The sequence below is a fragment of the Nomascus leucogenys genome, chromosome 3 (genome assembly GCF_006542625.1).
Source record: "Nomascus leucogenys isolate Asia chromosome 3, Asia_NLE_v1, whole genome shotgun sequence".
Lineage (NCBI taxonomy): Eukaryota > Metazoa > Chordata > Mammalia > Primates > Hylobatidae > Nomascus > Nomascus leucogenys.
The window spans coordinates 154,578,660-154,599,862 of NC_044383.1; positions in this window are offsets into that span (position 1 = coordinate 154,578,660).

The following is a 21,203-nucleotide window of genomic DNA, read 5'->3' on the forward strand; positions in this document are numbered from 1 at the left end:
AATTAACAATAGATTTGAAGCCTCAGGATATTTCTGATAAAATTCCAAGAGAGTTGAAAGTTTAAATATTTCCAACATATTAAAAAAAATCCTGCTCCCTTTTATATTTTCCAAAGCCTTTTTCTTTCAACTCTTCCAAAATACTAGCTGAAGGGCAAAATCAAACAAAGAAAATGTGTTTCTATTCAAGAAATGTTAAAATAAATATGTAATGATTTCTTGGTCAAAGTTTTCCTTTCCCAAGATAAAAATAATTTGAAGTCACATATGATAACTATTACCATGCCCTTCCAGATTGTGAAGCACAAGATTCCTGCAACAGTTTACAAGCTGACAAGTGAGGTCGTGGAGTGCTCAGAGTCCAGAAGGCCGGGAAGGCAACCAGGAGTTGCTGTGGAAGACCTGAGCTTCAGTGTGGATGGGGAAGCTTGCACTCGCCTCAGAACTGCCCGCCTGCCATATTTCTCTGCAGGGAACATCAATGGCACTGCCCACCTGCCATATTTCTCAGTGTAAAATGTCAATGGCACTGCCCACCTGCCGTATTTCTCAGTGTGAAACGTCAATGGCACACCTCCACTGAGCTTTCCTTTCAACCGAGCCTCTTCCCGCTTCACCTCTGAGCCCCCGTGATGGGGCTTCCGCTGTGACTGCAGATTCCGGTGATGACTGTGGTTCCATGTTCTAATAGGCCTGGGTTTTACTGTGCTGTTTATGCACTCGCTCTCCATCTGCTCTTCACAAAAAAACATAGACTCCATATTTCTCCCCAAGTGAATACCCTTTGCTGTTGAAGATACCCTGGACATCATAATTTGTGTTCACGCATGAAGTCTGTGTTGTTACATGCCTATTGTGCTGCAGGAATTTTGTGTATAACATGGACAAGTCGATGAAGTCATTGCTTTCTAACAGAGGAGACCATGCAAGAAACACAAAAGTGTGTTGTGGAGAAGCACAGAACACACCCCTAAGCACCCGCCCAGTTGAGGGGGTGGGAAGTGCTCCCCAGGGAGGGGCTGCTGGCTCCAGTCCCGCAGGGTAAGGTACCGGGAAGGGCCAAAGAGGCAGCGTTTATTCAGGTCTGGAGGTGGAAGAGGATTCTTGTTGGAAGGACACACAGTGTAAACCAGTGTATATTTCATTGAGGTCTCTAGGTAGTTCCTAAGATCATACAGATAAAACATGAGTGGTTCTAAGAATGATCTATAAAAGTTATCTATGTGCGTAAAGTGAATGATAAAATCTTGCCCTCTTATGAGCAGCATAATGAGTTTACCCCCCTAAAAAACTATAAAGTACACGTTTCACAGTTCTTAATTCCCCACACTGCCCAAGGCCTGTCTCCCCTCTTCCCGGTCAGCAGGCTGTCCGTTCTGCTCTGCAGGCGTGAGGGTGCGTGCCCCTGCAGGCCTCTTCCCGGCCTCCATCTGGGCTATGCTGGCTCCTCCAGTCCCTGCCTGCCCTGGAATGCCCAGGCTCCTCACCTTTCCCACACCTCCATCCCTCTGGGTCTGCCTTGGAAGCACTTATGGGCTCTACCTGGCAGTAGCAGCCACTCCACTAGAGTTGCTGGTGACCTTTTCTGGGCCTATTCCAGTACTGTTTTTTACTTTCTTCATGGGACTTTTCACCATTTGAGATTATTCACAATAATTCCCAGAGAACACAGCACATGTCTGTCTTGCTCAGCCCTGGATCCCTACCCACTCCGGCTCTTGAGACTTGGTAGAGAATCTGCACCTGAAGAGACTTGGGAACGAATGGAAATTTTCCTCCCAAGAGAAGGGTTTTGCATCCTCCAGAGCCACCTGGATAGCCATGGAAATTGGCTGTGCGGTGGGCTTCTTCTCACAGCTCTGCAGTCTGCTGGGGCTGTCAGCCATGATCACCTGCGTATGCCTGATGATTGCCGCTCACAGGGAGAGTTAAAGCAAACCATGTTTGGTGGCCAAATATGTGCTGTAAAATGGTGCAAATGATAGCTTTTTGGCCTTGGAATATGTACAGTGGAAACATAAAACTAAAACCTCTGCTCAACACATTTTTAAAATTTTGTTTGGAAAAAAAATGCTTTTTCCTGTAATCTTTCTTAACCATCAGCAGAGCTGTCATCCTGAGACAACACGCTTCACAAACAGCAGCCAAGATTTGGGTTGTGAACGACCATCAAGGTGCTGGACAGGAAGAAGAAAACCATCATTCAGAAGACTCGGTGGTTGTCTGGATGCAGCTTTCCCAGCTCCCATCCACCAGAAGTTGCTCCTGGTCAAGTTGAGTCAGCTGAAGACAAAACAGCCTCCTTCTGAGAAGCGGCATGGTCGAGGACAGAGCGTAGCCTCTGCAGGCCTGGGAGGTAGCCAGATACAGATGCAGTGCCGAGCCAGGCAGAGAGCTCAGCAAGGAAGCCAGGAGAAATCAAAGACCAAGGAGAGAAAGGCACAGGCCGTGCGGTCACTGACGGCATCTTCACGTGGACAAGAGTGGAGTTCTGCCAAGGGTGGCCCTTCACTCTGCCAGGCATGAAGACCCTCAGGGCCCCCTTTAACATCGTGTCCACTTCCACACACGTAGTCACCACTCTGCATTAGTTCATTCTTGCATTGCTGTAAAGACATGCCTGAGACTACATGTAATTTATAAAGAAAAATGTTTAATCGGTTCACGGTTCTGCAGGCTGTACAGGAAGCATGGCGACTTCTGCTTCTGGGGAGGCCTCAGGAAATGTCCAGTCATGGTGGAAGGCGAAGCCAGAGTGAGCATCTTGACTGGCAGGAGCAGGAGCAGAAGCAAGCGAGCGAGCGAGAGAGAGAGAGAGAGAGAGGGGGAACTGCACACTCTTAACTACCAGCTCTCAAGAGAACTCACTCACTGTTGTGGGAAGAGCACCAAGAGGACGGCGCAAAACCATTCATGAGACACCACCCCCACGATCCAACCACCTTCCAGCAGGCCCCACCTCCGGCACTGGGGATTAGAGCTCAACGGGAGATTTGGGTGGGGACACAGAGCCGAACTATATAACACCCCGATAACACTCACCCTGTCATGTTTGTAACAAATGCATTGAGGTACAACTTTATAGATTTTAAGCGTACAATTGGATGTTTTAACAATCGCCGGCATCAAGGTAATGAACAGACTGCCTCCTCTCAACACTCATTTCTGCCCCTTGGCCTTCCACCATCCCTCCTCCCTCCTCACCCCCCAGGAGAGCATGAATTTGTTTCTGTCCCTATGGACGAGTTCACATTTTGTGTAAACGGAATCTCACAGAAGGTATTCTTTTTAGTCTGGCTTCCTTTACTCTGAATAACTATGTTACGGTTCATCTGTGTTGTACCGTTTATCAAGAGTCCATTTCTTTTAACTGCTGATCAGCGTTCCGCCACAGGGTCATATAACACGTGTCCATCCATCTGATGATGGAGTTGAGGGTTGCTTCTGGTTTTTGACAATCAGATGCAGATGCTCCAAAGAGTTGTGTGCAAGTCTCTGCACAGCCGCCTGCTGGCACTCCTCCTGGGTGAGGATCCAGGGTGGGCTGGATGGACTCAGGACGGGTTGTATGATTTAGTTTTTAAGAAACTTCCAAACTTGTTTCCAAAGTGAAGCTGTTTTACGTTTCCACTGCAGAGTATGTAATCCAGTTCTTCCACGCCCTTTCCCAGCTGTGGAGGGGCCAGGCTGTTGGTTTTAGCCATTCCACAGGGGAGTGGTGGAGCCCCACAGTGGTGTTCAGTTGCATTGTCTTGGTAACTAATGATACTGGATGTCACGCAGGTGCTTATTTGACATTGATATACCTTCTTTAGTGAAGTGTCTACTAAAGTATTTTGCCCACTTTTTTATTGTTTTTTTCTGATTAGTGAGTTTTTAGTGTTCTATATATTCCAGATAAAAACCTTGTCAAGTATGTGGCTTTTAAATATTTTATCTTAACATTCATTCTCTTGATAATTTATTTCAAAAACAGACGTTTTAATTTTGATAAAGTTGATCTTTTTGTGACATCTGAAATAATTTTAATCCAAAATAATAAAGTTTTTCTCCCATGTTTTCTGAAGGATTTTTATTGTTGTAGTTTTAACATTTTGTTCTGACCCAAAATAACTATATTTCCCCCAATTAATAATTGTTTGAGGCATTTTTAACTATAATGTTTGCTATTTTTAAAAATTACAAGCATAAAAAATTAAAATAATTTGAGATTTGAAATTAGCTTTATGGAAATATAAAATACTGCTGTGCTCACAATCAGCCTATCTCTTATAAGCTTTCTGTTTCTGGGATTTTAATTGTAGGGTGATCCGCTTCCATTCCCAATCAATTCTGACATTCTTTCTTCCCACTTACATTCCCAATCCACTTCCATTCCCAGAACTCAATCCTGACATTCTTCCTTCCTGGGGAAGCCTCTTATTTTCACCCATTCTTCCCCTCGTCTGCATCACTATCATTAGTGCACATTTGTTCAATCTGTCTTCTCTGCCGCCAGGGCCCTGTGTTATTCTCTCTTACAGCATTCACAATCCTGAACAATGTGAGGGTACTGACTCAACTAATAGAGCACGAATAACAACAACTCAGCATGTAAGCTGACCGTAGCTGACCCCTGTGGTCACGCTGCTGACTACCAGCTCGATTCCAGGGCTTCTTATGAATCTGTATATTAAGAATCTGTATACTGAGATAAAGGGATTACGGTGCTGGATTGCTCTTGGGGATTTCTGCTGAAGAGTCACAGTCCAGAGAGGGAGGGTCCGTGTGATCCCTCTCAGCTCACCATTTAGCTTCTAGAAGCTTCCTACCTCCAAAAAATGATCTGAGGGAGGGGCCTCCAGGGACAGAAGTGAGAGTAGTGGCCCAGATTTCCTAACTCACCAAGAGTGGAAGCACACAGAAGCACCATGGGAAAGAGGGAAGGCTCAGTGAGGACGGCCAAAAATGTTCAGAGCGATGGGGAAAATCAACACCCTGTCCTCCTAACACAGAGCGGCCTGAGTCCCCGCTGACTCACAGGCATGAACTAGAACCAAGCAGGGAAGTGGAGGCATGAGGCTTTCCAGGAGGGGGAAGCAGGTGTGAGCCAGGCACAAGAGGGGTGCTGGGTGTGGCCTCCCTGGACATGTGCTTACCTCTGATCACTGGGCTTTGGACCTGTTTTGGCAACTAAAGTGGTATCTGCCTCAGCCTGCACCATGCTGTAGCCAGCCTTCCAGAGGTTGCATGCTCTTCCAAGGGAATGAATTTTCTCCAAAAAAAATAACCAGCTCCCATGGAAAGGTGTTGGCTAAAAGTGTTGTTGAGGGAAGACCAAAAAAATTCACACAGGGAAATAGCTGGAAGGTTTTTATGGAAAGCTAAGTTGGACTCAGATAGTGGAACATTGGTCACCTGTGATGTTTAAGAATTAAGCTGAGCTGTCTGAGTAGACATTTCAGAAATGCAGCTAGAGCTGCCCAGTAAAAATCTTAAAGAAGCTGCTGGATTCCTACACTGTCTCTACAAATCTACAGCAAATTCTTTAGGTGCTTTCCATGCATGTGTTGTAAGCTTTATGGACTTTATGGACTTCGAACGTCTTTTATTCATTTTCTAATGTCTTGGTGTTAAATACTAATTATATTTTCTCTGGCAAGATCTTACACCATGTAGAGCAATATTAATTCACACAGAGAAACCTTGCGATGGTTAATATTAAGTGACAACTTGATTGAATTGAAGGACGCAAAGTATTGTTCCTGGGTTTGTCTGTGAGGGTGTTGCCAAAGGACATTAACATTTGAGTCAGTGGACTGGGAGAGGCAGACCCACCCTCAGTCTGGGTGGGTACCATCCCCTCGGCTGCCAGTGCTGCTGAACAATGCAGGCAAAAGAAGGTGGAGGAGCAGACTTGCTGAGTGTTCCAACCCTCATCTTTCTCCCTTGCTGGATGCTTCCTGCCCTCCAACACTGGACTACAGGTTCTTCAGGTTTTGGACTCAGACTTACACCAGTGGTTTGCCAGGGGCTCTCAGGCCTTTGGCCATAGACTGAAAGCTGCACTGTCGGCTTCCCTACTTTTGAGGTTTTGGGAATCAGACTGGCTTCCTCACCCCTCAGCTTGCAGACGGCCTATTGTGGGACTTCATCTTGTGATTGTGTGAGTCAATACTTCTTCATAAGCCCCCCTTCATGTAAACATCTATCCTATTAGTTCTGCCTTTCTAGAGAACCCTGACTAATACAGATTTTGGTACCAGGAGTGGTTCTAGAGGAACTGAATTTTAAGAATGAATTTCTTTAGTTGGTTTGGGGGTTTCTGAAGTTGGCTGCTTCATCTGATTAGACCCAAAAATGCTAAGGACTTTACTTCTAATAAAATGGAGAACACTGATAGTCCTTGGCGTGAACTGTTTAGAAAGTTATGCAAAATAAATGCATCTGATACTCCTGATTCACTGCTCTTGAGAGGCAAGGAGTTTAGTGACTCTATACATAATACCTTCAAACATATGTGGAGAACCAAGGAAGATAATGAAGTTGGTTAATTGCTTCTAAGTTCACTGGTCAAAGAGATGAAAAAAAAAAAAAACAGATGATATCAGGGATTCTAACTCCAGGCTCCAAAAGCACATACCGAGCCTCAAATCTTCTAAGATTGCCCTGAGTGGAGAGTCTTATCTCCAGTAGACAAGGGACAGAAATTGTGGAAACTCAGACACAAGCTCTTACCATACCAATGGCTGACCTGCAATGAAAGGTACATGCTCAGCCTCACCGGGTGTCTATTGTTAAAGTGAGGGCATTGATTGGAAAAGAATGGGACCCTGCAACTTGAAACTGGGACATGTGGGAGGACCCTGATGAAGCTGGGGACACTGAGCTTCTAAATTCTGATGACCCTTTTTTTGACAGAGGAAATAGCCTCTCCACCCCCAGTGGTGGCAACATCCCCTCCCCAACTCATGCTGCCATCAGCCTTTCCACCTTTGTTTGGGGAGATTAACCCTGTGTTGCCTGAGGCAACAGTGAGGGCCTCCCTTGAGGCAGTTGCCAGGCAAGACAATGATTATTCTCCTCAGGACCAACACCCAACACCCCTGTTTGCTTCTATAACTATAGACTAAAGTCTACCTATAACTAAATTGAAGTCCTGTGAGGCTCTAGAGGTGAGATTCAGAGTGTCACCCACAAGGAGGTGCAGTACACTCCGAAAGAACTGCTTGAGTTTTCTAATTTATATAAGCAGGAATCTGGAAAACAGACATGGGAATGGATATTAAGGGTGTGGGATGATGGGGGAAGGAACATAAAGTTGGATCAAACTGAATTTATTGATATGAGCCCACTAAGCAGGGATTCTGCATTTAATGTTGCAGTTCGGGGAATTAAAAAAAGGTTCTAATAGTTTATTTGCTTGATTAGCTGAAATATGGATCAAAAAATGGCCCACTGTGAGCAAGATGGAAATGCCTGATCTCCTTTGGTTTAATGTAGAGAAAGAGATGCAAAGGCTTAGCGAGATTGGGATGGTGGAGTGGATTAGTCACTTTAGACCTACCTTATCTCAACTGGGAGCATCCGGAAGACATACCCTTCACCAATGCGTTGCAAAACAGATTTGTGAGGATCACCTGCATCCTTGAAGATCTGTGATTGCTCTTCTCTCTATGCTGGATCTCACAGTGGGAACCACAGTCACTCAATTAGAAAACCTAAACACAGTGTGAATAATTGGATCCCAAGATGGCAGGGGCCAAGTGGTGGCACTCAACCATCAAAGGCAAGGTGGGTGTATCTACTGTAATGGACAGCAGAGACAAAGCAGAAATTAGAATAGTCTAATTCATGTAGAGCTCTGGCATTGACTAATTAATCACAGTATTCTTAAAAGTAAAATTGATAGGAAGCCTTAATTCTTACTTAATTTGTATAAGCAGAAAACTTCCAGGTTGAGTAAACAAAAGACTAATTTGAATTATAAAAATAGAGAATCATGGCCCCTCAATCAATTTCCAGACTTGAACAAGTTTTCAGACCCAGAACCTCTTGAATGAAGGAGAGGCCAGGTCCCCTTCAGGAAGGACCCTGCTACACTACTTACAGTTTATACTGTTAATTTTTCTCCCATCTTACCTTGGCCTTTTATCAGGGTAACTGTGCACTGGGGAAAGAGAAATGATCAGACCTCTCAGGGAATACTGGACCTTGGCTCTGAGCTGATGTTGATTTCAGGGGATCCAAAACATCACTGTGGTTCTCCAGTTAAAGTACGGGCTTGTGGAGGTCAGGTAATTAATGGAGTTTTAGCTCAGCTCTGACTTACAGTGGGTCCAGTGAGTTCCCAGACTCACCTTGTGGTCATTTCCCCAGTGCCAGAATGCAGAATTGGCATAGATATACTTAGCAGCTGACAGAATCCCCACATTGGCTCCCTGACTGGTAGAGTGAGGGCTATTATGGTGAGAAAGGCCAAATGAAGCTATTAGAGCCATTAGAGCTGCCTCTACCTAGAAAAATAGTAAATCAAAAACAATATCATATCCCTGGAGAGACTGCAAAAATTAGCGCCACCATCAAGGACTTGAAAGACACAGAGGTGGTGATTCCCACCATGTCCCCGTTGAACTCTCCCATTTGGCCTGTGCAGAAGACAGATCTTGGAGAGTGATAGTGGATGATCATAAGCTTATCCACGTGGTGACTCCAAGTGCACCTGCTGTACCACATGTAGTTTCATTGCTTGAACAAATTAACACATCTCCTGTACCTGGTATTTAGTCATTAATTTGGCAAATGCTTATTTCTCCATTCCTGTCCATAAGGCCCACCAGAAGCCATTTGCCTTCAGCAGATAAGGCCAGCAATATACCTTCACTGTCATACCTCATGGGTATATCAACTCTCCAACTTTGTGTCATAATCTTGTTTGCAGGGCTCTTGATCACTTTTCCCTTCCACAGGATATCACACTGGTCCATTACATTGATAACATTATGCTGATTGGACCCAGTGAGCAAGAAGTAGCAAACACACTGGACTTAAATACTGATCCATGGACTATAGCCAATGGTTTGGCTGGATGGTCAGGGACTTGGAAGAAGCATGATTGAAAACTTGGTGACAAAGAAATTTAGGGAAAAGGTATTTGGATGGATCTCTCTGAGTGATCAAAAACTGGGAAGATATTTGGATCCCATGTGAGTGCTCATCAATGGGTGACCTCAGCAGAGGAGGATTTTAATAATCAAATGGATAGGATGACTAATACAAATGTCATGTAAAATTAAAATTAGCATTAAGTGCAAAAAGGGTAGCAAAATACATCCAGACTGTTCCTCTTCCATTAGCTGACACAAACTTCAGAAATACCAGCTGTGGCTGGGTGTGGTGGCTCACATCTGTAATCCCAACCTTTCTGGAGGCTGAGGCAGGCAGATCACTTAAGGTCAGGAGTTTGAGACCAGCCTGGCCAACATGATAAAATGCCGTCTCTACTAAAAATACAAAAATTAGCCAGGTGTGGTGGTGGGCACTTGTAATCCTAGCTACTTAGGAGGCTGACGCAGGAGAATCATTTGAGCCCAAAGGGCAGAGGTTGCAGTGAGCCGAGATCATGCCACCGCACTACAGCCTGAGTGACAGAGCAAGACTCCATCTCAAAAAAAAAAAAAACAAAAACCAGCTGTGAATAAACATGTATTTACATATTGGGTTTTTTGTTTGTTTATAATACTTAAAATATATAAACACCTTTCCCTTCTGAGAAGAAAAGATGAAAGCCAATATTTTTCACATTATACATATGTACATACAAATACAAATATATATGTGTTTTTTAGAATTTTGGAGGCACATCATGGGATTTGGTGTAGTCTAGTTTGGTCAATTGTGATAAGATAAGCATCTTGAACTGGATAACACCAGACACCTTTCTTGTGTCCCTTTTATTATCTGAGTTGGCATAATAAGGTAAAGATAATAAGATTTTAAGGAGACTATGAAAGACTATTTTATAAAATCATGGTAGAAGTTTCTCTCACTGGAGTAAATGGGAACTGTGACAATTTGACAATGAGCCCCTGGAACATGAAGGGAGATTTGTCCAAATCTTATAAGAACAGTGATGGTGCATAAAGGCAATGATCCCAGACTTTCAACAAGAGGACAAGAAAAACGTGCCCCTAGTCACCATGGTGTGTGAGGAAAGTCTCAGAGAGGAGGTATCTGGAGAGGGCTCCCCTTAATCTATGTGCTAGTTCTGGACCCACTGCAAAGCTATGCATGCCTGGGTCTGACCCGAAGCAGCACAGCAAAGGCTGTTAGAACTAAATGACAGGATTGAATACTCCAGGGCCCAGCTGGCCCAGCATGGTGCACACTTCAGGAGGACCTGAATAGAACAGCTAAGGCTATGAAAATGTAACTCGCTTTGGAAACACAAGCAACAGAAGCTGGATTGGGTGTATAATCTGAACCTAATTCATAGATTGCCTGCAAAAGTTAGAAAACAAATACACTTAAAATTTTCCAGAGACTTTTAACAGTCCCCGCAATTTCTTACCAAATATTTTAAATCCCCAAAATATAATCAGAGTTTCTTATCATAAAAATGACCAGGATAATTTCAATAACTTAACAGAAAAGACAATGAGCAGACACTAGCTCAGAGATAACCCTGATGGAATTGTCCAAAAAAGACTTGTAAAGTAGCTATTTTTACCATGTTTTATTAAGAGTGAACACTATTGAAATCAATACAATGTAGATGTGCTTGCCAGAGGTAGAAATTATTAAAAAGAACCAAAAAAATTAGAATAAAAAATACAATAGGTGCAGTAATCTATTAAATGGGCTTTTTTGCAGAATGAAGATAGCAAAGAAAAAAGTTTGTGAAAGTTAAGATAGGCAATAGAAAATATCCAACTTAAATAGCAAACAGAAAAAAAAAATACTAGACAAGTGCATAAATGGCATTTCACGGACTCATGAAATAATATCAAATATCTAATGTTCATGTTATTGAAGTCTGAGAAGGAAATAAAAAAAGAAATTTTTCCAGAAAAAAACTTGAAGAAGTGATGGCTGAAAAGTTTCAAATTTGACAAATAACATAAATTTAAAGATTCAAGAGATCAGTTAACTCAGATAATGGGAGAAAATCTGTCTGATAATGGCAGTATATATAGAATATATAAAGAACCCTTTAATAATAAAAGGATAAATAATAATTAAAATAGGCAAGTGATCTGAATAGACCAAGAAAGATATACATGTGAACAATAAGCATATGAAAAGGTGCTCAATGTCATTAGCCATCAAGGAAATGCAAAAAAATCACAAAAAGATACTAATTCACCCCTATCCCCATTAAATAAGAACAGGTATTGATGAGAATTTGGAGATAATGGAAATCTCATGCATCGCTGGCAGGAATATAAAACAGTGAATCAACTTTGAAAAGAATTAAGCATAAAATTGCCTATGACCCATACATTTCACACCTAAGTTTGTGCCTTAAAAAATACACACAAAAAAAGTATACAAATGTTCTTAGCATTATTATTCACAAGAGCCAAATGAGGTGGAAATAACCACAAGTGACCATCACTGGGAAATCAGAATGAGCTATATCCATAAATTGGAGTATTATTTGCCAAATAAAAGTAATAAAATACTGATAAATGCTATAGCATGGATGAACACATTATGCTAAAAAGAACTATCAGAAACTGGGTAATTTATGAAGGAAAGAGGTTTAGTTGACTCAAAGTTCGGCATGGCTGGGGAGGCCTCAGGAAACTTATAATCATGGTGGAAGGAAAAGGGAAGCAAGGCACCTTCTTCACAGGCGGTAGGAAGGAGAATGACTGAAGGAGGAACTTGCCAAATGCTTATAAAACCATGAGATCTGGTGAGAACTCATTCACTATCATGAGAACGGCATGGGGGAAAATTGCCCATGATCCAATTACCTCCACCTGGTCTCTCCTTCACACATGAGGATTATGGGGATTACAATTCAAGGTGAGATTTTGGGTGAGGACACAGCTAAACTGTATCACTAAGTGAAATAAATGAGTCACAAAAGGACACAGATTGTATGATTCCATTTATATACAATGTTCAGCGCAGGCACATCTATAGATACAGAAAATAGATTAGTGGTTGCCTAGGGCTTGGGGTTTGGGGGAAAGAAGTGATTTTAATGGGTATGGAATTTCATTTCGAAGTTATGAAAACGGCCTACAATTGACTGGGCAATATTCTGTGAATATACTAAGAACCATTGCATTGCATACTTTTAATGAGTGAACTGTAAAGCATGTCAATTACATAATAATATAGCTGATATACACACATACTCACAATCAGTGATAGAACATCAAGGAGCTATATGCAGGAGAAATGTTGGGAATATGACTTTATGCATGTCAAAATGCACAGAACTGTGTGCCAAAAACTTAATTTTGCCTCATACAAAAAAATAAATTCCAAAAAACTAAATAGTGCATAGAAGAATATTTTAGGTAAGTGGACAATTGATAATTCACATAAGCAGAAGGTGACATAAAGTACAAATTTACCAATGTATGAAGTTGTACCTGATAAATCACTGTCAGTACATGTTTCAGAATAGTTTTACAATTTCATTACCTGCTTTACTGAGACATTTCTGAGACATTCAAATCTATTTTATTGAGTATTCTTAGAGTGATGAAGAGATTTTTCTTAGAACCATCCTTTTCAGCTCATGCATTTCTCTACTGCTTCTTGAGTTACAGCATCTGCCACCAGAAAGGGCTAACTTTTCTGTGTTTTACCCAATGAAAAACAACAAAAATAAGAAATCAGTGAGACTCAGTTACCCAAAACTCATGAGCCAAAATTCAACTGGATTATTTGGTGCATATTTTGTATTAGACCACTGATAAATAAACTTCTGCCCCATCCTTGGCATTTCAAAAGAAATTAAGAGGGAAATTTCCTGACTTTTCTTTAACTAAGACTTTTAAACATTAGTGTCCTGTGTTTGTTTTTATTGTGTTTTGCTTTGCTTTTGTTTTCACTTTACATAAGTATTGTCTTTGTTTTAGTTTTTAAATCAAGACTACCTGATTAACAGGAAGGCGTTTAAAAACTGTTCTTAATGCCAGTTTCATGCTATCTTATCTCTATATTATACAAAACTATACCAAGCTAGACTAGGAAAAAACTAATTATATATAGGTAATTTTTGATCCTGCCTTTGCCTGATAAGTTCTGGAAACTTCTTAGTATAGATTAAGAGTATTTTTTACTTAGACAATAAATAAGCCACCACAATTCACAGTACCAGCTTGAAGATGTGATTTGTTATTTAGCATAAGTTGAATTAAGATCAAATAAGCTTCTGCCCTGCTGATGCCTCTGATGTGACTAATTTAGGAATGCAGATAAGTGCACTCAGTCTCAGATTCTGGGAGGGCTCGGTAAGTTGATTGTTCAATATGATTCTTTGTATTTTTGAGTCTGAATGCCAAATTACTGACAAATTCTTTATATTTAAGATTCATTTTATTCTCACCTGTCCAAACTCTCCTGAAAGTTGCTTGACTTCTCTTCAATCCAAACACTTAAACCAACAATTGAAAGATAGGTGTTGGCATGAGGACACTTTCATCTTTATGCTGAGCACTTAGTGGACCCTTCCAATCTGGCAAATTATGATTCAATTCTGGAAATTCTTCTTAGGGTATCTGGCAGAAGAAATTTTTCTTAAATGATTGATTTCATGATTTCCTCTACCCTCCTCTCTTTTCTTTCTTCTGTCCTTTTGGAAGTTCTGGTATTCCAATATTAAAACACCTCACCCTGGTTCTTGAATACTCCCTTGGTTTCATCCTATTTTTCATGTCCCTGTCTTTATACATTAATTTCCAAGTGCTATTCTGTTTTTCTGCACATACTTGTTTTCGCAGTAACTGGTTCCTGCGCTACCTATCTATCTATCTATCTATCTATATATGGTCTTTCCTTATCACTTATTTGAAGAAGGATTTTATAATGAAAATGCTTTCTTCTCCCTGGATGCTCTCTGCCTCCTCCAAGCTGTTTGTGTTTACTTTGCTGTGTGTTCCTAGCAAGAGCTGCTGCTCATAGATACCAGGCTCTCTGGTCCTCCTGTCTAAGGCAGGGGCAAAAACGGGTGTGAAAGCAGATCCAGAAGAGGGGAAGAGGGCTGCAGGCCTAGCTAGGTCTCAGCTCTGTGAACTTCCCATCGTCAGGGTTTGACATTCTGCCTTCAGAGTGGATTGGAACAAATTAGGAACCCAGGATCTGTTTTTGATGGATTCATTTCTCAAGTCTAGAACCAGATGGTTTAGGCACTTAATTGGGAAGAAAAAGAGAAGGAAGGAGGGAAGAAAGAAGGGGGAGAAAAAAGGAAGGAAGGGAGGAAGGAAAGGAGGAAGGAAGGAAGGAAGGAAGGAAGGAAGGAAGGAAGAAAGGAAGGGAGGGCAAGGATTCAAAAGTCCACTGGGGGCTCTGGGCCATGGTTATAGTCGTTGACTTGACTTCTGGAGGATGCTCTGCTGGGCTGTCTTATCTGTCACTTAAGTAACTTCATGCCTTTGCTTTTGGCTTGAGGGAAAGGTGACCAGATGCCCAAAGAAAACTCTTCCAACCCTTTGCCTGGGTGTTGACACTTGTTTTTTATTGATTCAACAACAAAATGAACGATGAAGGGTGTTTTAACACGAAGTGTTTAAACTTTTATTTAATCCCTTTCTTTTTTTCAATTTGGCACCACATCCTGAACAACACATGCTATGTCAGTGCAGAGTTGCTCTATTTTGCCTTTCGAAGAAGAATCGCCTTTCTTTGTGCTGGTGGTGAGGAGGCTGATGATCGATCCTGGGCCCATCTTCTCAACAAGCCTTTGAATTTTCACATTTCCCACAGCACACTTTTCTCACACACTCCAGTGTCTCCTCCTAAAGAGCCATGGGTCCTGGGAATTAGGCTACTCCATGGAACTAGGTCCCTCTATGGAATCAGGCTTCTTCAGGGAACTAGGCTCCTTTAGGGAACTAGGCCCCTCCATGGAATTAAGCCCCTCCATGGAATTAGGTCCATGGCATTAGGCCCTTCCATGAAACTAGATCCTCCATGGAATTAGGATCTCCATGGAATTAAGTTCCTCCATGGAATTAGGCCCCTCCACAGAACTAGGTCCTCCATGGAACTAGGCCCCTCTATGGATTAGGCCTTGATATGGTTTGGCTGTGTCCCCACCCAAATCTCATCTTGAATTCTCACATGTTGTGGGAGGGACACATTGGGATGTAATTGAATCATGGGGGTGGGTCTTTCCTGTGCTGTTCTTGTGATAGTGAATAAGTCTCAGGAGATCTGATGATTATATAAGGGGGAGTTTCCCTGCACAAGCTCTCTTCTTTTGTCTGCCGCCATGTGAGACATGCCTTTCAACTTCCACCATGACTGTGAGTCTCCCCAGTGATGTGGAACTGTAAGTCCGTTAAAACTCTTTCTTTTGTAAATTGGCCTGTCTTTGGTGTGTCTTTATAATCAGTGTGAAAATGGACTAATACAGTAAATTGGTACAAGTGTTCTGGGACATTGCTGAAAAGATACCCAAAAACGTGGAAGTGACTGTGGAACTGGGTAATAGGCAGAGGTTGGAACAGTTTGGAGGGCTCAGAAGAAGATTGAAAAAATGTGGGAAAGTTTGGAACTTTCTAGAGACTTGTTGAATGACTTTGACCAAAATGCTGATAATGATATGGACAATGAAATGCAGGCTGAGGTGGTCTCAGATGGAGATGAGCAACTTGTTAGGAAATGGAGCAAAGGCGACTCTTGTTATGTTTTACCAAAGAGACTGGCAGCATTTTGCCCCCACCCTCCATGGAACTAGGCCCCTCTATGGAAATGGGCCCACCCATGGAATTAGGCCCCTCTATGGAATTGGGCCCCTCCATGGAATTAGGTCCCTCCATGGAATTAGGCCCCTCCATGGAACTAGGCCCCTCTATGGAACTAAGCCCCTCTATGGAACTAGACTCCTTTATGGAATTAGTCCCCTTCATGCCTTCCCCCACTGCCAGCTCAGGATTGCATCTTCTCAGACCCACTGAGTTGGTTATAATTCACAAATCTGCTTTTCAGCTTGCATAAAACATTGTTGCTGTTGTTTCTTCTCCATTCTTGCTGTCCTTGTTGGTTTCTGTCTCTTCACATGCTCTCTGAGGGGATCAGAGAAACACACATTATATTCAGCATGAGGCCCATAACCAGATGTCTCCTGCCTCCCCTACTTCAGGATGAGACCCTTCTCCCATGCTCAGCCAGGCAGGTAGGAGTCATCCTGGTTTTCTTCTTTGTTCTCATCCCCACAGCTAATCTCACCCCAGGTCTCACCTTCTTGTTGGGACCCTCATGTCCCTCAGCTCCACTCAGCTCTAGGGCCAGGCCCTGCCACTACTTATTAGATCATTGCTCTGTCTTCCTTTCTTCATTCTAGTCCTCTCGGATCCATCTTCCTAAAATACCAGTGGAATCACATCACACTCCTGTTTAACCCCCAATGACTCCATGTGGCCCTAAGGATGGAGAGCATGTGTGTGGTTTAGTCCCGAGGACATATGAGGCTTAGCAAAGACGAATCTTTTTTCAGTTAATACAAAGCCAAGTGGGAATTCAACCTTGAAACATGCTATGTTTTGTCAACTGTTCTACAGAGTCAGTGGGGAGCAAATAAATTACAGAAAGAGCAGAGAAAGGGAAAAAAGATGCAGAAGAATCTTCCTGGCCTGCTGACAAACCTAAATCTGACCCTGACCCCTGGCAGATCATCTGGGTGAAGACACAGTATCTCTGTCTGTTTCCAACCCAAGTAGGACAGTGTAGTGATCCTGTCATTTACATAATCTTCTCTGTCCCCAAAGCAACCCCTCTGCCTGTGGAACTCGTCTACAGGCTGCTCTCTATGCAATAAAGTTTCAGAAACTTACAGACTTCAATAGTTGTATTTCAGTTTAGACAAGTAAGGCATGTGAAAGGAAGAGGAGCTGGAAGGAAGGATGGAAAAGCAAACCTTTGTGAATCATTTATAATAAGACCTGAGAGCCCTTGTTTGCTTTCACAGTTGAGTGGTCCTTTCTGGAATACGAAGGACACTGTGATGGAGCATCTCCTTTGTGGAAGGGGAGGTGTCTCCCACATCAGGGAGTGTGCTCCTCCTTCTTCCTCCCCACCTCACCTGGGCTAGGAATGGGAGAGAAGCGAGTCAGCCTCCATGCAGTTTCAAGCACAGCATTCTCCAGAAAATGCTCTCAACGATGATCCCGTCACCCACGCCTCAGTGCATGAGTCCTGGTGCAGTCCTAGCTGAGCTCCCTGGTCCCTTTGTGAAGCTTTTCAAGACCTCTGTAGTCCAGAGTCACCACTTCTTAAAACCACAGCATTACTGTTGCTGTGAGTGGGTAAAAAGTTTAACATCTTCCTGGGAAAGGATGGCACAGAGGTGGTGGAGCTTTTTACCAATTCCTATGATGCAAAAACTCCCAGGCTGACTTTGTGCTGCCGATGGTTTCATAACCATATCAGAAAACTAAGGACAAATTTGTCTATCAGCCCTCTTCACTGCAGATCGAGATTGTATATGTATATATGGATGTATATATGGAGACATGTATTTTAAGGAATTTGGTTTGTTGTCAGTGGAAGGTATCCAAGTTACCAGCAGTAAATCCATACAGGTTTGCAGCAACCTCAATTCTTGCCTCCTCAGAAGAAAGAATTCAACTGAGGGGCATAAGGCAGACAAAGAGACTGAGGCAAGTTTCAGAGCAGGAGTGGAAGTTTGTTTAAAACAGCTTTAGAACAGGAGAGAAAGGAATATACAGTTGGAAGAGTCCCCAGTGGGCACTGAGGTGAAGTGCTATGTTTAACCTTGATCCTGGGACTTTCTAGGCTGGCCCTTTCCCATGATTCTTCTCTTAGGGTGGGCTGCTCACGTGCACACTGCTCCCCTTACTCTTGGGAGGTGAGTGCATGCAGTGTGTTTAGTAAGTTTTACTTGTGCCTATCTGAGGCTTTCTTCCCTTCTCCAGTGCCCCTGGAAGGTCACACTCCATCATTTTGTCTTTTAATGTGTCTCCCTGGCATCTGCATTCAATTATCTCGTTAGTGTAACAGGTGTGGACCATCAGGAGCTGGCCTCTCCCTGCCAGCTGACTGCAAATTTATCACTTTAGAGAGGCAATGTGGTAATTGTTGAGCCATCACCTGACATTCCTATTGGGTTGGGGAAGAGCCCTCCCCTGCCCCGCTTATGCCTGTCTCACTACCTGCAATAGCTCAGGCGATTGTTGGGTCATGGAAACTGGCAAGTCTGAAATCCAGAGTTGGCCAAAAAGCTGGACCTTCTGGTACGAGTTGATGTTGCAGTCCTGAGTAAATCATCTGCAGGTTGGGCCAGCAGGCAGCCTTTCTCTGCCACAGTCTGGAGGTAGAATCTCTTCTTCCCCGGGGGGGACCCTGGCCTTTTCTCTCTAGGTCCTTGCTGTATAAGGTCCACCCATACTGTGGAGAGTCATCTGCTTTCCTTAAAGTCAACTGATTTCATTGTTAATCTCACCTAAAAAACATCTTCACAGAAATATCTAGCCAGTGTTTGCCCAAACAGCTGGGCCAGAGTGACACAGAAAAATCACTCAACCATCAAAATCACTAAAATGTCAACAATTGCCTGGAGGCTTATAGCAACAAGAGGAGTAGGCATCTGTGTAAGCCAAAAATAGAATTCTAAGAACCCCCAACCAGCTGAATAGACTTCTTCTCTTGGCCAAGGGCATTTGAAAATAAACTGAAACACCAATTCAGGCCATGATGGCAGTGGGTGGACAGAAATGTCTCACTATACTCTCCTTCCTTTGGAACTTGGGCACAGCCGATCAGCATTAACATTAAAACAGAGATCTTAAGACTGACAAAGCAGATTCTTTGTAGCAATAAGATACCAACATGATAGCAGGACCTGAAATAAAATTATTTTTTCCAAAAATATATTGCTTTGACATATTTTAAAATGGCCCTGAAAAGCTGTCTCTTTAAGTCTAAGAAACATTTACAATCTACTTTCTCTGAAGCCCACTACCTGGAGGCTTCATCTGCATAATAAGAACCTTGGTCTCCACAACTCCTTATCTTAACCAGACACTCCCTTCCATTGATTCCAGGGCTTTAGATAGACTCTTAGCCAATTGCCAATCAGAAAGTCTTTGAATCTGGAAGCCCCAGTTCTAGTTGTCCCCTAAAATGTATAAAATAAAGCTGTAGCCCAACCACATTCTCAGGATCTCCTGAGGGCTGTGTCATGGGCCATGGTCACTCATATTTGGCTCAGAATAAATCTCTTCACATATTTTACAGTTTGACTCTTTCCATTGGCAATAATTAGTGCCCAACATGGGGCCTTAGAGAAGACTCAGGACCCCTGAAGGAGTTGCCTGAAACCAGAGCTATGGTGCATGTTAAAAGCTCCTGCCAACCTCCCCAGTTTCAGCTTCTCCTCGGGTGGAACTGTTGTCAAGTCCTCCTGAGTCCTAGACCTCCTGTTTTGGTTGATGGTCCTTGGTTTATTCTGAGCCTTTGTTTTTCTACTAGGAAGTTGCTTAGGATCCTAATTTTGGTTTGCAAGTGCATTCTAAAGGGTTTTCTCCATTGCCTTTTCTCCCAAATTAATCTCTATTGGCTTGTCTGTGTATTTGCATGAGGAAGTGAACTGTCATTTTCATACATAAAAGAGACTGAGCTCCTCAGCTTCAAAGAGAAAGGGCATTTTACTCCTCGAGCTGAAAGGCACCCCTGGGTGACTGGGGCTGAGTGGAAATGTCTGGGGGGATGACCCCCCTGATGACATGCAGCAACCCTACAGGAAATCCCCCAACAAAACTAGTTTTAAAAGACTCATCTAGGAAATGCATATAAGAGCTGATCACTCAGTTTTGAGCCCTCTCTGAGGCAATAGCCCTCCAGAAAGAGAAACTGAGACACGTAAGAGGGCAGAAACGACTCAGTGGTGAAACACTGTGGCTTCCCACTGACAAGCAGCACACATCAATCCACCACACTAAACCCTGGGTCACAGCACAGTTCCTCCTTTTAAGAAAAGAAAAGGTGGGAAACAAATCATCTAAGAATGAGGAAAGACAAGAAAAACGACCCCTTTAGGCACCCTGTTTTGTTCTATGGAGCCTCTATTTGCAAGTGTTTTTGCCAATGAAAGAGTTCAAGGGCATGCCAGGTTTTCTAGCACTTCTGCTGGTTACACATTAGGTCTGTTCTTGTTCACATTTAAAACTGATGGGAAATCACATAAAGGAAAATTCAGAGCACAAAGGCTGACCTTCCACTATGAAGTTCGTAAGTTCTCTATTTTCATTTCTGTGTGCTTTAAGTCTACTATTACTTCTCTACTGGTGTTGAGATAAAAACCACTCTTTAAGATCCAACTTTTTAAAAATTTTCTTGTGAACCAGTGAGGTTGTATTGATAACCTCTCAGCCGAAGTTTGGAAGCAAAAGCTACAGAATCTTTGTATGGGTGTTTGATGTGTTGCAGACACAAGGCACCAAGTTGGCCTAAGTGAAGGAGTACCCACAAATTAAGTAAACAATCCCAGTTGTTTTTCAAGTTCACATGACTTAAGTAAAACCTTTAATAAATAAGCTGGCTTTAGAATTTGTAGTAGAATAATACTAGAACTTTTTAAAGAATTGTCAGCATAATTTTTTGTTTGGTTTTATTGATCAAGCAGTTTCATATTTATCTCAGTCAGATATTATAAGGTATCCAAAGTTCGGCAGAAGGATTCCAAAACCATAAACCTCGCCAAAACCAGAATGATCTCTGCGTAAATTTGATAAATAAGACATGCAACATTGTTAGCTTAATGAAAACAGCTAAATCCTGAGTGCTTGATAAAATATTCTTATATTTAACGTTAAGAATCTTAGGTAAACACCTGAAATTCACAGCCTATAAAAATTATTAGCAGAGAAATTACTTTAAATGATGACTATCACAGTTTTTATAAATAATCTAGGTAAACTATTTAAAAAATGAAAATAAATTAATTAGGTAAATGCTTAGGAATAAATACTTATAAATAAGCTGGAAATATAATTTAGAATCTAAAGATATTAAATTTC